Raw genomic sequence first — 13,647 nt, 5'->3', positions numbered from 1 at the left:
GTGACTGCAACAGTAGTGCTCCTAATGGTCTCCACTAGTGCATCTGTGGAAAACTTGAGCAGCCCTAGGAACAGATCACTAGGTGTTTGAGATTATTTTCAAGAACCTTTGCTAAGTATTCACCAGGAATAGGAAGACAGCTGTTAACACTCCAGAAATACCAAGTGAAGGTTTGAATGCCAATCCAGAAAAGGAGCTGAAAATACTGTATATGATTTATCAAGGGCATATTGGAGAAGTGTGAATAGAGATGGTGCTGTCATGATGTATCTTACAGTGCCTGATATTGGAATGACTGCTTAGAGATTTCCAGTTAGACATGGCAAAATTTATTATAATTGCCAGTGTTGAGGAAGTCTGTGTTAAATGGGTACCAAAAGGCAAAAAGTGGAAAGCCTGGGGACAAGGGAATTTGTTAAGGACAATGGAATTTGGGTGGCTGGGTTTGTGGTCGGGTTTTTTTAGGCTTTTCTTGGGTTTGGTTGTGCTTTTTTTTTTTTAAATGTTCTGACAGAGGTTATTATAAAGAGGTAAGAGGAAAATGGCATTTTGTCACCATCCCACCGGCCACCAGTGGCAGCTTTCCCCTCCCTAGCTCCAGGAATCAAGGGATGGGGAGAGGGCAGAGGTCTGGGGAAGAAGCACTGAGTGCTGCGTTGCAGTGTGGGTGGTAGGGACTGAAGGAAGAGCATCTGCTGCTGCTGTTTCCCCCACTTCATCACTGCTGGTTTCAGAGGCAGCTGGGAGGTAGCCAGTCATACGAATGATGTAACTTAATCCAAATAATAGGCATTGGCAATAAAATATAAAAGGATACTTGGCAAGAGGGTTGTACAAAAGAAGAAATGTTTTCACCTGAGGTGTGAGGTGTGAATTGCTGAATGCAGTGTGTTTAGGAAAGGTGGACACAAAATCAAAGGAGCTGCTGGCACTGCTTGAGTGATATGTGAGCTCGGGTTTGTCTATGTTACTCAGAGCCGGCTTTCAGCTTCTGCTGCTCTATTATCTGCACTGTTTTGACAGTAACTTCATAAAAGTAGGAGCCGACTGTCCTGAGGGATCTGTGTGTCCAGCCTGGGTGTTCAGTCCAAGTCCAGCCTGGTGTCTAGCTGGCCATGTGCACCCACAGATGCCACTTCTGTGCACACAGTTGCTATCTTAGTGCAAGAGATGTGGCATGCACTATTTGTGCAGACATGCAGGCAAACAGGTAACTAAAAAATCTAGTCTTGAAAGTATTATGGATATTCCCACAGATGTAGTTCACCTTGAATCTGCTTAATAATAGCATTTTAGAATGAGCCCACCCTAATGATTATAAAAAGAGTTTGTCATCACGTGTTCCATTGATTTTGAATATACTGTATGGATGCTAAGCTCCAATTCTCTGCCTTTGATCCTCAGGTAACTATTTATTCCTACACAAACTGGACTCTAAATGCTGCTGAACTGGAATTCAGTTGTTTTGTGTTGCCCTGCTGGTGTGAACAAACCACTTCTGAAAGGTGAGGGAGCTCTGTGGTGTTTGGTGGCTGCCTGACACCAGTTTTACACACCTGTGAAAGGTTGGGGGGGTCAGACTCGCTGTTTTTGACTGAAATACTCAGGCTTAGTAAAAATGTCTTTGTTTCACCTCTGAAAGGAAATTGTATCCAGTAGGCAGCTCTCTGCTCTTGATGACAGTGAACACTCAGTAGATTGCTCAACACTTGATGTGAAAAAAAGCTTATAAAAATTGGGTATGTGAAGATTTATTGAGATAAACTGTGGCAAGCTACCAGGAATTCTTCTGTGAGAGAAATAACCACCCTAAGAAAGTTAAAGCCTAGAGCACCTCTGAGGACTGGGCTGGCAGAAGTGACAGTGAGAAATTATTTCTCTGGAAGCAAAGGGAATTTGAAGTGCTTTTAGAAGGAATGGATGGATATGAAAGGCTGGTGCCTTAAGCTGTCTCAGAGCTACTTTGAACCTAATTCTTGGCCTTTCTCTTACAAGTTATTAAAAACATTGGTTTGATATATGCCATTTATGCAACACAAGTGATTGTTCAGCCTGAACAAATACCAGTAACAGAGGGCAGGCATAAAGGCACCCGCCGAGATCACTACCTTTCGACTAGTTTATGAACAAAGCGTGAAGTTCCTAAGAAAAGCTGAAGGTGCTTTATGCAGCGCATTGTCATCTGGATTACCTTCCTAGACCTTCTTGATACCAGGTAAATTGCCAAAAATAGCTTCCTCTGGTACTGTAGGGCATGAGAACCGGTAACATAATGCCAGTGCTAATACGTATGCCTCCTTTGCTTCACACACCTTTTGCCCCTTTGCCCCTTCCCTCCTGGGGCATAATTACAAGAATACTTCATGTGGGCACTTAACTGCAGTCATTTTCATCTGGGTGGATGTTTTACATGGTCTTCCATGACTTCTGAACCCCACAGTACACCTTATGAATTATAGATATTGGCTGCTTCAAGGCATTGTGACTAGAGGGAGGTACATCCACACTTTACTACAGAAATACAGCTCTTGGTGTCAGCTGCCCAGGAAATTGTGAAGTTAGAAACCTTAATCCACATATTTATGATCTTTGAGTGAGTAACTCTGGAGATAAGCTGAAACAAGCTAGCATTTCTGCAGTGGTCCTTTCTCCTCGAGCACTGACAGCTTTCCTGAGTGCTGTCATCTCAAGGGAAGGCGCTGGGGCTACAGCATCAATCGTTTCAGAAGTGTTGTCAAGCCCGATGGGGCAGAGCAAGCCTGAGCTGGGACACTGCTGCCAGTGTGCTAAATTTCTGACTTAAAAGCTTATCCACTGGGCCCAAATGGTGTGACCGGAGAACAAAGCAGTAAAACTCTAGCTGACAAAAGTGGGTGGAGGCAAGCCAGGACTAGAACAAAACCAAAGCTGCAAATAAAATATAGATCATCTCAGCCCAGTTTAAAAAAAAAAGTACTCTGGTGTAGCCAGGGCAAGTCTACGCAGTGACGGGCACAGAGTGGGCTTGGACATTGATTGATATCCCCTCTTATAACACTGAAACATGGTGGGGAAGGCATGTCTGCCCACCACAAAAAAAGAAAAAGTCATACTTGTTTTCCCTTAGAAGGAGGTGACGTGAGACAACCTCCAGTTCATTGTGTCCTGCCTTGGTTAAGAAGTATCTTTGATCTCTGGTCTGCTGGGCTATGTGTGTTTGAGGTGAAAAGGTCCTGACTCAGGGAAGACCTTGAGAGAGAGACTTTGGTGCAGAACTGAGGTTTTCTTAGGCTAGCCCATGAGCCCACCAGCTCACATGTGGTTTCAAAATGCAGACAGTGGACACAGCTTGGAGATAGAAACACATCCCTAAGCACTGTTACGATAGTTGTGGAAAAAGCAGTCCCTGTCTGCAGAGCCACAGCAAGACAGATCACTGCGGCAGCATCCTCTGTTCAGGAAGGAGCACTCATGGTGCTCGGTCACCAGCCAGAGGTCCAGACTTGGGAAGGAAATGTGCTCCACCGGAGCCGTTCAGACCCACAAGATGACTTCAGTGTGCTTAATTGCTTCTAGAGGAAACCATTGGCTGGTGTAACTAACTGTCTAGCTTCCTAAGCTGGCATGGTGAAAGGTCCCCAGCCTGGGACAGTCTGGTTGTCTTCCTTAGCTTTCCTAGTGATGCTGTAATTCATGGATGGATCCATCTGCTGAAGCCTCAGAAAGAGATGGAGCTTGCGCCAGTGCAGCAGTGGAGGGAACTGGCAGGGCAGCCCTGCGCATGGCAGGGGCTGGCCTCGGCCATCCAGCTGGGGCTTGACCTGGCACTGCCACCAAAAGGGCCAGAAATAAATGAAGCAGATGGGAAGTTGTGGTGGAGGCTAACCACAGGGCAAGGGTGTGGGCTGCATCTGCCCACAACACCCACATACCATGGGAATGGCCCTGCTGACGTCTGGGAAGCTCTTCAGCATCCTGTCTGTCCCTCGCCTCCCTGTGTTTTTCCTTGTGGTATCATTCCCTGAGAGCACTGACCTGAGCAGATGTAGTGTATTTAAGGTTCTTTCTGAAGTTTGGTTACAGTAGCATCTAAACCTTGTCTCAGAAAGCGTTTTGACCCTTTTTCACCCTCTCCTTAATCTACAAACTTATATTTTTACTTCCCAGCAGCAGTGCGCTGCAAAAGGGCCCTGTAGACTTGAGGGCTGAGGCACTGCATGGGGACATACACACCACGCTCGCCAGAGGCAAGGCTTCTGTGTCTTCCCTTGGTCTTGCCATTACCAGTGTACAGCCCAAGGTTTCAGCCAAAAAAACCCCACTTAGGACACTGGCTGCAGCTGCGTAGGAGTACATTGAGGGCAAATGCGGTTTTGTTCCTTGGCAGCTGTTTAGTTGTACAAGGAGAATTCTGGAGCTTTCTTGGACACCTCTGTGTGAATAAGGACAGACCTGTTTCTGCCCAAAACTCTACTTAGCTGTGTGTACTACTCTTGTTATTAAAGTTACTTGTTCTGTTATTGGTAGTTGTAAAAATTGTTTCCTGAACCTTACTGTTTCTCCATATTTTTTTTAATGGAGTATCTGCCTTCCATAGTGCTACCGGGCTTTGCCTTTTAATTAAAAAAAAACCCCAAACTTAAGGTCATATATGCTTTTATATATATTTACCATGTATTGAAAATATGTGAAACTTTTCCTATAGACTGATAGTGGGCAGTTGACGTTTTAGTTCTAATGCACAGTAGCAACTAAATCTAAAGAACTGCATTTGTCTTCATCTTTTTTTTGTTTGTTTTGTTACATCCTGTCAGCCAGCCCTCCAAAGCAGACTGCTCTTGTACCTCAGCAAATTGAGACATTAATTCACGAATTAGTCTGGTGTTATTAAAAACAAACCCCACCCCTTTGTGAAAACATGGGTTTGAACTGTGAACCATTTAGTCTACTTCTGCCTTCAGAAACTGAAACTTCAATCACTTCAGAAACTATGACTTAAGAAATTGTTAGCCTGAACTCCCACTTTAAGAAGGGGACAGGGGAAAGAACCTTTCCCACCCTCTTTCAAATGATCACAATATGGCTTAATTCTTAAAGCTTTGAACCAGTTAATCCTGTCTTCATTGTTGTTGCAGCACAAACTGACGCAAGGGGATGTCTGGATTAAACTATAGGCAAGAGAAGTTAAACCAGATCTCTCCTACCAAGCAGAGGGGACATCAGTCCTGGAAGAAGCTGGTGCTGGAATGCAGAAGGGGGTGGCAAATCCAAGACACTGAGGCATCAAACATACCAAACATAGTGGGTAGGGGAATAAATTGGGAAAATAGAAAAAGAATATTTATTGGCAGGTGCTTTATATCTCAGAGAGAGAGAGAAACAGATAAAACTTCACCTTAACCAGAGCTGAGTGTTTAACTGCTAAGCCCTAGACACCTAGAGAGGTCATGATAAGCATGACAGAAGCAACAGAAACTGAAGATCACATTAGCATAATCAGAGTTTAAGTGCAGGCAGGAAAATAGAAACTAGGAGGAAAGCATGAAATACCTTGCCAAGAAATAGCAGGGTTTTCAAAGCAAGACCTGAACTATGTTGATTAGTTGAAAGGCAAGAATACTTTACTGCTAGCCAAAGACTGCCTGATCTGCCATCTTCTATGTTATTTTGGCAAAATGAGCAAAAAAAAGTCTTCTGTGAGTATTACTGCAGCTTGCAAACACAGAAGTTAGCTGTTGTTTTGGGAAAAGGCAAGCTAACTTGAGATGCTGAAGTTTAGCTATGGTGCCAGGTCTAGTGCACTTGTGATGATGGAATTACGCTCCAACAGAAAGCTGCAAGGCTTGCTTTTTGGGGCCAGCTGTTGCGCTTACCCTGATGCACAAAGGAGAAGCCACGTTAGCTCAGGCAGGCAGGAGGAGCAAAGTACATTTGTGTTGTACCTTGGCTGCCTGTTGCTGGGTTTCCTTCCTGCCGGTAAAGCAAGTGATTACAGGCTGCAGCTGCTAATTATTTCAGACAGTGGTTTGAACCTTAGGGGAATCAAAGCCATAGCATTTCTTTTCTGGACTCTTAACTTTGTACTTTAGATATTTACTGACCAAGCAGGCCAATAGCATGTTCTCTTGCATAGACTTAGCAGCAGCCTGTTTTATCCAAGCAGGTTGAAATCAAAACCCGGAACCGTGTTCGTCCCTACAGGCCTCTGAAAGAGAACAGTAATCTAAATTAATTTAGTATCTGTGGGCTGAATATAGAATTTCTCTTTAGACCTTATCCTCAGTGGATATAAAGTAATTGTTAGCCCCAAAGTCACTTAAGTGGGTGGAAAAAACCACCACCAACAACAAATAACCCAAAACAAAAATCTGAAGTCTTAATCTTTAAATCCCTGGGGAAAATACTAGCTTTTTATTGTTTCCCTATCAATAAAATGCAGGAAATAGTCCTAACTGCCCCACCTCTACAACTTCCCATTACTTATCATTAAAAATGTCCCTTCTAGGCTCTTTGGTTTACTCCTGCAAATAGATCATGCAAACATATCCCAGAATTCAGCATACGGAACAGAACAGATCCAAACGCTGTTCAACCAAATGCGAGGTGCCTTCGCGTGATGCTAGTTGAGTGTGAGCTAACCACTCTCGGAGAGGGCAATGCACTGTATTGTGTTAGGAGCTGAGAGTATGAAAACACCCATGCAGTGCCAGTAAAATGGCTAATCAGAAAGCATTCATGGAAGTTGGCAGGAAAGCACGTTTTGCAAACCATTGTTTTATAAATATTTATTTTTAAAATTGAATTTTGTGAGTTTTTCAATAAAAGAAGCCCTAAAACAGTGAATAGAAACTTCAAGCTTGAAATTCTTGTGTGCTGATTTAATTTTTTTATATATATATTCCCTTATTTTTCAGTTTGAAAGAATCAAAGAACTAAAATCTAAAAAAAACCCATGTCTTGGGCATAATGCAGAGCCAAGGCCAGGTTTCCAGAAGAGTGAGTCAGTAAGAAAGAAACCTACAGCTAGTAAGCAAAACTCCTCAAGTTGTTATCATTAAGTTATCTTGAATAAACTATGTATTGTGTATTTCCTGAAGAGCATGACCAAAAACTCACTGAGAGCATAGATCTCCCAGTAGTTTATGGCTAAAAGCCCAACTAATATTTTAAGCCTCTTTTTGGTTCATATCCAAAAGGATTTGTTTGTTTGTTTTTACTCATTCCTTACTCATTAAAAAAAGCCCCAGTGAACTTAATGGGGTTTGCAATAGAGAATTCATTTTTCATGTGTTAAAGAGCGCTTTCTCCAGACTGTAGAGAAATTATTTCCCAGCATAGAAAAATCTGTACTGATGTGGCTCAGATTTAAAGTTTAGTAATGTATTTCCTCTACTGAGGACATTCTGAACTTTCTTATGGCAATGAGTCATTCTGGTGGTGGAACCAAACTCAACTTATTTACATTGAATGGCAAAACAACAACAAAAACTTCCCCAAATTTTTAAAATATCACTGAAAAAGATTAAAAGCACAATTTTCTTCAGCCATTATGGCTGCCCTAATTTGAATCACATGGGAAACTGCTTTGTTAATAGCTTTCTTCTTTTACTCTTCATTGGCAACAAACCAAACCAAACCAAACCAAACCCCTTTCTTTGTTCTTTTTCCTTTATGTATTGCTTTTCCATCTGTTTTTAGGAGAAGCTGGTCCTGTGGGTTAGTAATTATGTTGAAACACTAGAGGTCTGGGGTCATTTCCACAGACTTCCCGAATAGCCACGGATTGACCACTTTACCTTCACTACTATTCTTCAAAATGGGAATAATTCCACTTTTCCTCACAAGGCTGTTGCTAGAAAATCTATTTATTGCTGCAAGACACCCAGCCATCACTAGAATATTCCAGGCATATATATATTTTGTATTTTTCCTTACAAGTGTGTACTGTGTAGCGTTTAAGCTAGTAAGTACTGATGATGATTCATGATGATACAATGATTCATAAGAGGAACAAATTTGAATAGATTTAAATATGTACATGTAGAAGAAATTTGTGCGGCCTCCCAGCACTCTTTGAAATATAAATGTGAGAATTCCTTTAGGTATAACAGTGGAAGCCTTCACATCAGACTGTACTGGCAGGTGCCAGGCAGAAGGAACCAGCCAGCAGGACTGATTTATTCAGCTTTCTGCTGGCAGACCCCAAAGGCTGCAGTCCCACGTTACTCCAAACTACGGGGCAGGCGGTAGATTTGCACCACTAATGCCATCATCTGCTTTTAAGCCCAAGCAGAAGGCTTATTCCTGTCTGTTGTTATGGACCTGTGGTTATTATTTTTTTTTTGTCTGCTTTTCTACACCAGCTTCTCCAAGTTCTGATTTTCATTTTATTCCCCTTCTTAGAGTATTATTTACAACTGAATAGCAAAATGGCATAGGCTGAGCAGAGCGGGCACTATATATCGCAAGAGCAGGGAAGTACCCCACTGTAATCATCTTCTGCTTTTATGTAGATAGTAAATGATGGGCCACAGAGGGAATTATCGTTCATCTTTGGGAAATGCATGTTACAGGAGTTTAAGCACTGCATCCTGCCCACACCAAGGAAAGGTAATTTCAGCTTGACACAGCACTACTGGCTTTTTCTAGTGCTGAGGAGCTGCAGACAAGATCTTTCGTCCTTCAGCCGGGTGCTGAGAGCCCATGTTTTAGAACAGGGTGTTTGCAATAGCAAATGGTAGCATTCCCAGCCTGGAGTAACAGGCAAATTTCAGCCAAAAAGCAAGTGGCATTCATTCACATCATTCCCCTCTGCTGACCCCATTGCCGACATATGCCTCTCCTGGCCTTGGGAACCAGGCCATGCCTTGGTCGGTGGCTCAGCTCTGCCACGCCAGGGCCTGGGCCAGCCTCAAGGCTGCCATTTGCTTTGTTTGTGCTTTGGGCTCATTTCTCTGACTTGCCTCCCCCGAGCCAGCTGACTTGCCTGTGCTTTTTTCCCTCTGCCAAGTCTGCTTTGCTGCCTTCTTTCAGGTCTGGAGCTGTTCTGCTGCCTGCTCTTTTTACAGCTGTCCAAGTGAGCAGAAATAGTTGAACCAACAATAAAACTTTGCCAACTCTGGTCAGTTGGGTCCTACAACTTAAACACAGCACGCAAAAGCTTAAGCAGCAGCTTTGCTGATGGGGCTTAGCCCCAAATCCGCACAAATCCAAGGTAATCTGGAAGCAGCTCACTGCCTTTTCTTTGTATTAGTGTCAGACAGCTTCAGCTGAGATGGGAGCTGAATAGCCTGGAAGCCGTGTGCGTGCCTCCTCAGAGAAAGTTTGCAATCTGAAGGGTTTATAATCTGCATATTGAAAACTGCCAGAAAGTTTAGTGCAGCAGTTCTGCTTTTACCCCTGCAGAGCTATGGGGCATGGGTTAAGACCCAGCTCCAAGAACTGTCTGAGGTATTGCAAAACGCAAAGGAGCAGAGGAGATACTGAGTACAAGGCTATCGGTTAAATCTTCTGCCCAGCCTAAGGGTTGTTCATGTGTTTCATCCACTGGCTGATTAACGTAAAATACAAAAGCATTCTCCCTGGCAAGCAGGGAGCAGAACTGCAGTCTCCACCCTCCCAAAGGATGACTTAAATATGAAGCTACGGTGCCATGCTCTTCCTTTCCTTCTGCCTGATCAAATGCATTTTTATTCTTTAATGCAAAGAGGAAGGCACCAAAACAAGAGCTGAAGAGCTCGCTCTTGCTGCAGGAAGGCCTCAGACAGGGTGAATAGAGACCTCTCCTGGGAACACCAGCAACTCTCCTCCTGCCTTTGGTAGAGTTAAAATCACACTCCCCATGTTCTAAGTGACTACCTGACCCCTGAGGTGCACAATGGAGGGCTACCTCCTCCCTGGCTGTGTGCTGGGTACTGTGGCATTTTGCACCCAGGTGGTCTCGGCAGTGGCCAGTCACCCAGCGAGCCAAGCCACTAGCCTGATCGTACAGGACCTGTGAACAAGAGCAAGAGCACAGGTTTAGTCACCCAAGGGATATTTTCTCTTCATGGTCCACTGCTGGATTTCAACATACTTTAGGAAGCCACTGTTCAGTAAGAATTGTGTTATGCCTTTCGGACTGTGTGAAACACAGATGAACATACTGGTGGATATAGTGGTCTTCCAAAAATAAAAACTGGACACACTGTTTACTCCAGATGTCTATTCATTACAGGCAAAGCATTTCAGAGTCACTCCTGAGGAGCTAAGTTCACTTGCTGCGATGTTTCCATCACAGGCTTGCTATGACCCAAGTCACTGATATTTTCTAGTTAAATCACTTCAGATTAACACAATGAAAGCTAATAAATAAACAGGAGAACTGTTGATGGGAAATGTTTCCCTGTTGCTGCCACCAATAACAGCAGCTGGCAATCTGCTGTGTTTGCAGGGTGAAACAGAGTACAAACTTTTTAATTGTCAATCCAGAGCTCACCTAAAAGATTTAGGGCCAAATACTCCTCTTATTTACACCAGTGTAAATTTAGGGAAATTTCATCTGAGTTACTGTACCACCAGGTGTGGGATTTTGCCTCAGATTTCATTATTTGTTGGGCTTTTATTTATATTCAGCCACTGTGTGTATACACATATACAAAGCAGTAATTTTTGCCAGCAATGAGAAGAGAGTGGAGTTTGCTATATAAATCAGTATTTCTCAGTCAATATGTTGCAACCCCTGAAGGGGTTATAAAAGCCATCTGGGGACTTGTAAAGCACTGAAAATTTTATAACAATCTAAAGAAAAGAAAATGTCATTTCTTCCACTCTCCATATAGCAGCACCATTCTCTTGGCAACCTGTCAAAACCATACATGAAACAATAAATTCTATAGGCTTATCACTTTTACCATAATTTTTTACTTTAGCTTTATAAAACACGTATGGGAACTGTGAAGTTTCTCTTACTTTTATATAGGATATCCAATCTGAACTGCTTGAGAAATGGTGTTCTAAGATTTTTGGCCTGAAAAGGTGATACTTTTCATTACGGGCCTCCGCCTTAGTCTTCTCCTAAGCTGCTTATTAAAACTACAGCCTATTTTGTCAAGCTTAGGCTTGTTTGTGTTGGAGCCAGTTCTTTTCTTTCACTGTGACTTTCTGCCTGTCAGCTTCCTCTTTAAGCCTAAATCATACAGGGAAACATCAACATTTCCCTCTGTGGGAAGAGATATTTCGCTTCAAGTGGAAAAAATGGTTATTTCCTGTATCCTCATTAGCAACTTGGTGAATGGTTTGAAATCTGCCCTTTCTAAGGTGAGATACCATCTGAAGAACCTCGGTGCTTTTAAGTATAGCCTCACAGCACACGCAACTTGTCAGTGAATTTTGCTTTCATGTACGCATCTTTCATCTCTGTGCACAGGTACTTATCTAGGAAATTAATTTCAGTAGCAACCAAGTGTCTCCCACATGCACCCACCTAAAGGAATCTACGCCAGATCTTGCACTGTGGCTGAGTTTTTCTAGCAGTTTAAGCCAGTCTCTCTCCTGGCTACTTTGTTGTTCCAGTGGCTCCAGCATTCATCAAGCCCCTTAGATGCCTTCTTCAGAGAATAAATTCAGAAAAAAAAAAAGCTCAGTGTTGTTTTTCTCCCCTGCCAGGATGAGATGGGTCACACAAGGGCCTTGCAAGCAGCAGAGCTAGTGAGGCTCCGAGACCCTCAAGCGGGTAGGGGAAAAGGGGGGGGATGGTACCTTCTCCTTTTGGCAGCTGTTAAGTTGGGGGGGCAATCTCATGCAGCTTCACTTCAAGCTCTTCTTGATTTCTACAATTTTTGCCTGATGCTTGAATTTCCACAAAGGAGTCCTTTGCTGATGATAAGTACTTAATAGTTGTGATGCCTCACTCCTTCCAAAATCAGTTAACTGTTTAACGGGTACAAATTTGGTCACTTAAACCATTTGCTAACAAAGAGAAACTGTGACTTCTTGCCTGGGTGAGAGGTGATTGCCCACACCTACTTCAGTTTCTAGCTGTGGGCTACGTGGCAACAAGAAAGGGAAGGAACAGCATTACCTTCTGGCTGCTACTCTTTAGCTCCAGGTTCACTGGACTGGAACTGTGCTGTCCAAACTGGGTGTAATCGAAACTAAGCCTATTTCGCGATCATTTGTTTGGAACATAACTTCCCTTATCCCTGTCCTGTTTCTACTGAAGACAGACTATGAAGTCTGTACCTGCAAAGGCTGGGTTCAGATCCAAGGTGAGGGTATCTGGGGGCTTGGCTGATGGCTTAGATCTTCAGCCTTTCAGGCTGGAGCCAGGATTCTTGCCCCGAGATCTGAGTGCAGCTGGCTAGTCATGGTCTGGCTCTTCTGCCTCCTTTCCGTAAACCAGATTGTACCAAAAGGCTCCTAAAAAACACTCCGTAAGATTTTTCCATGTGGTTTTCATGATGTTAAGCAGCTGGGCAAGAGATCTGACAAATGTCTACGTAGCTTTCTGTCTTCATCCATGACAGCAAATGGATGGATACTCAAAGATTGTCCCTGCTAATATGAAAATCATGCAAAAGGTGGTGGTGGGGGTTGTTATTGTTTTTAATTCATCTCTATTCTGAACGCAGATCTGCATTTGTAGAAATGATGGTATGAAGCATTTTGGGAAGATGAAAAGCAAACAATTTTTAATTAAAACATCAAAATCAAGTTAGTGAGTAGATAGTCTAAGAAACATCCACCTCAGCTGGCACTGCCCGCGAAGAAACCATTCCTCGACAGCCCAGCCTGCTGGTGCCAGCACCTCGTCTCAGCCAAACTCCCCTTGCCCAGGGTGAGGCCGAGCTCCTTGCCGCCCCGTACTGCCGGGCTGTGCCACCTCCGTCACCCCGCCTGCCAGCATTCCGGTCTCATCCAGGCACGAGGGCTCTCCGCCCAGAGCCCACCTCAGTGGTCACCAGACTTTCCACCTTAAAGACCAACGGCGGCGGCCGCCACCGCTGCTGCTCCGGCTGGTGCCAGGAGATGGGTTGTTTTTTCTTTATCCAGAAGAGTCCAAACTCCTGAGGGAAGAAATGTGGTTTATTGCATACTTGTGCTGTTTCTCCAAAGCCAGAGTGCGCCACACATGAGAAATTTTTTGGAAAACGGGCACAGAAAGGTTGACTTAACAAGGCAGTGTTGTACTCTGCCAGACCAACGCACTGCCTGCTTCTCCGGTGTTGTCAGCAGCACCGTGTAGGTATGAGCAGCGGAAATTCCCTCTTGTGCTTTGTCAGCTGAGGAGTTGGGGGCTGTCAGTTGGTGTTAAGGTTCACATGTGGTTTCCCAGGATTACACTTCTGTCCTGTCACGCCGCTGTGCCTGTGCCGTGATGCCGGAGCGGCAGCTGGCCTCCCTCCGATCCCCCTGGCAGCATTTGTGTGGGGTCAGACCCCAGCACCGTGTGAGGGGACAAGGCCGCAGGCTGCTGGCTTCCTTGTCCTGGCTGCTGAGGACATGGGCACAGCGGCCCCAGCCATGGGGGCACGGGAGAGGCCAGGGCGGCGAGAGGTGCCCTTCTGGCCAAAATCCTTGGACCTGTCACACCACCGCTGCCAGGACAGGGCCACATGGCACTGGAGGATGTTGCAGCCTTTGGCCTCACTGGCCTCCATCCCCTCACTCCCCCCCTTCATTGGCGGC

The sequence above is a fragment of the Falco naumanni genome, chromosome 13, assembly GCF_017639655.2.
Source record: "Falco naumanni isolate bFalNau1 chromosome 13, bFalNau1.pat, whole genome shotgun sequence".
In the NCBI taxonomy this organism is placed as follows: Eukaryota; Metazoa; Chordata; class Aves; order Falconiformes; family Falconidae; genus Falco; species Falco naumanni.
The sequence above is the reverse complement of the archived record's forward strand: the minus strand, read 5'-3'. Positions refer to the sequence as shown.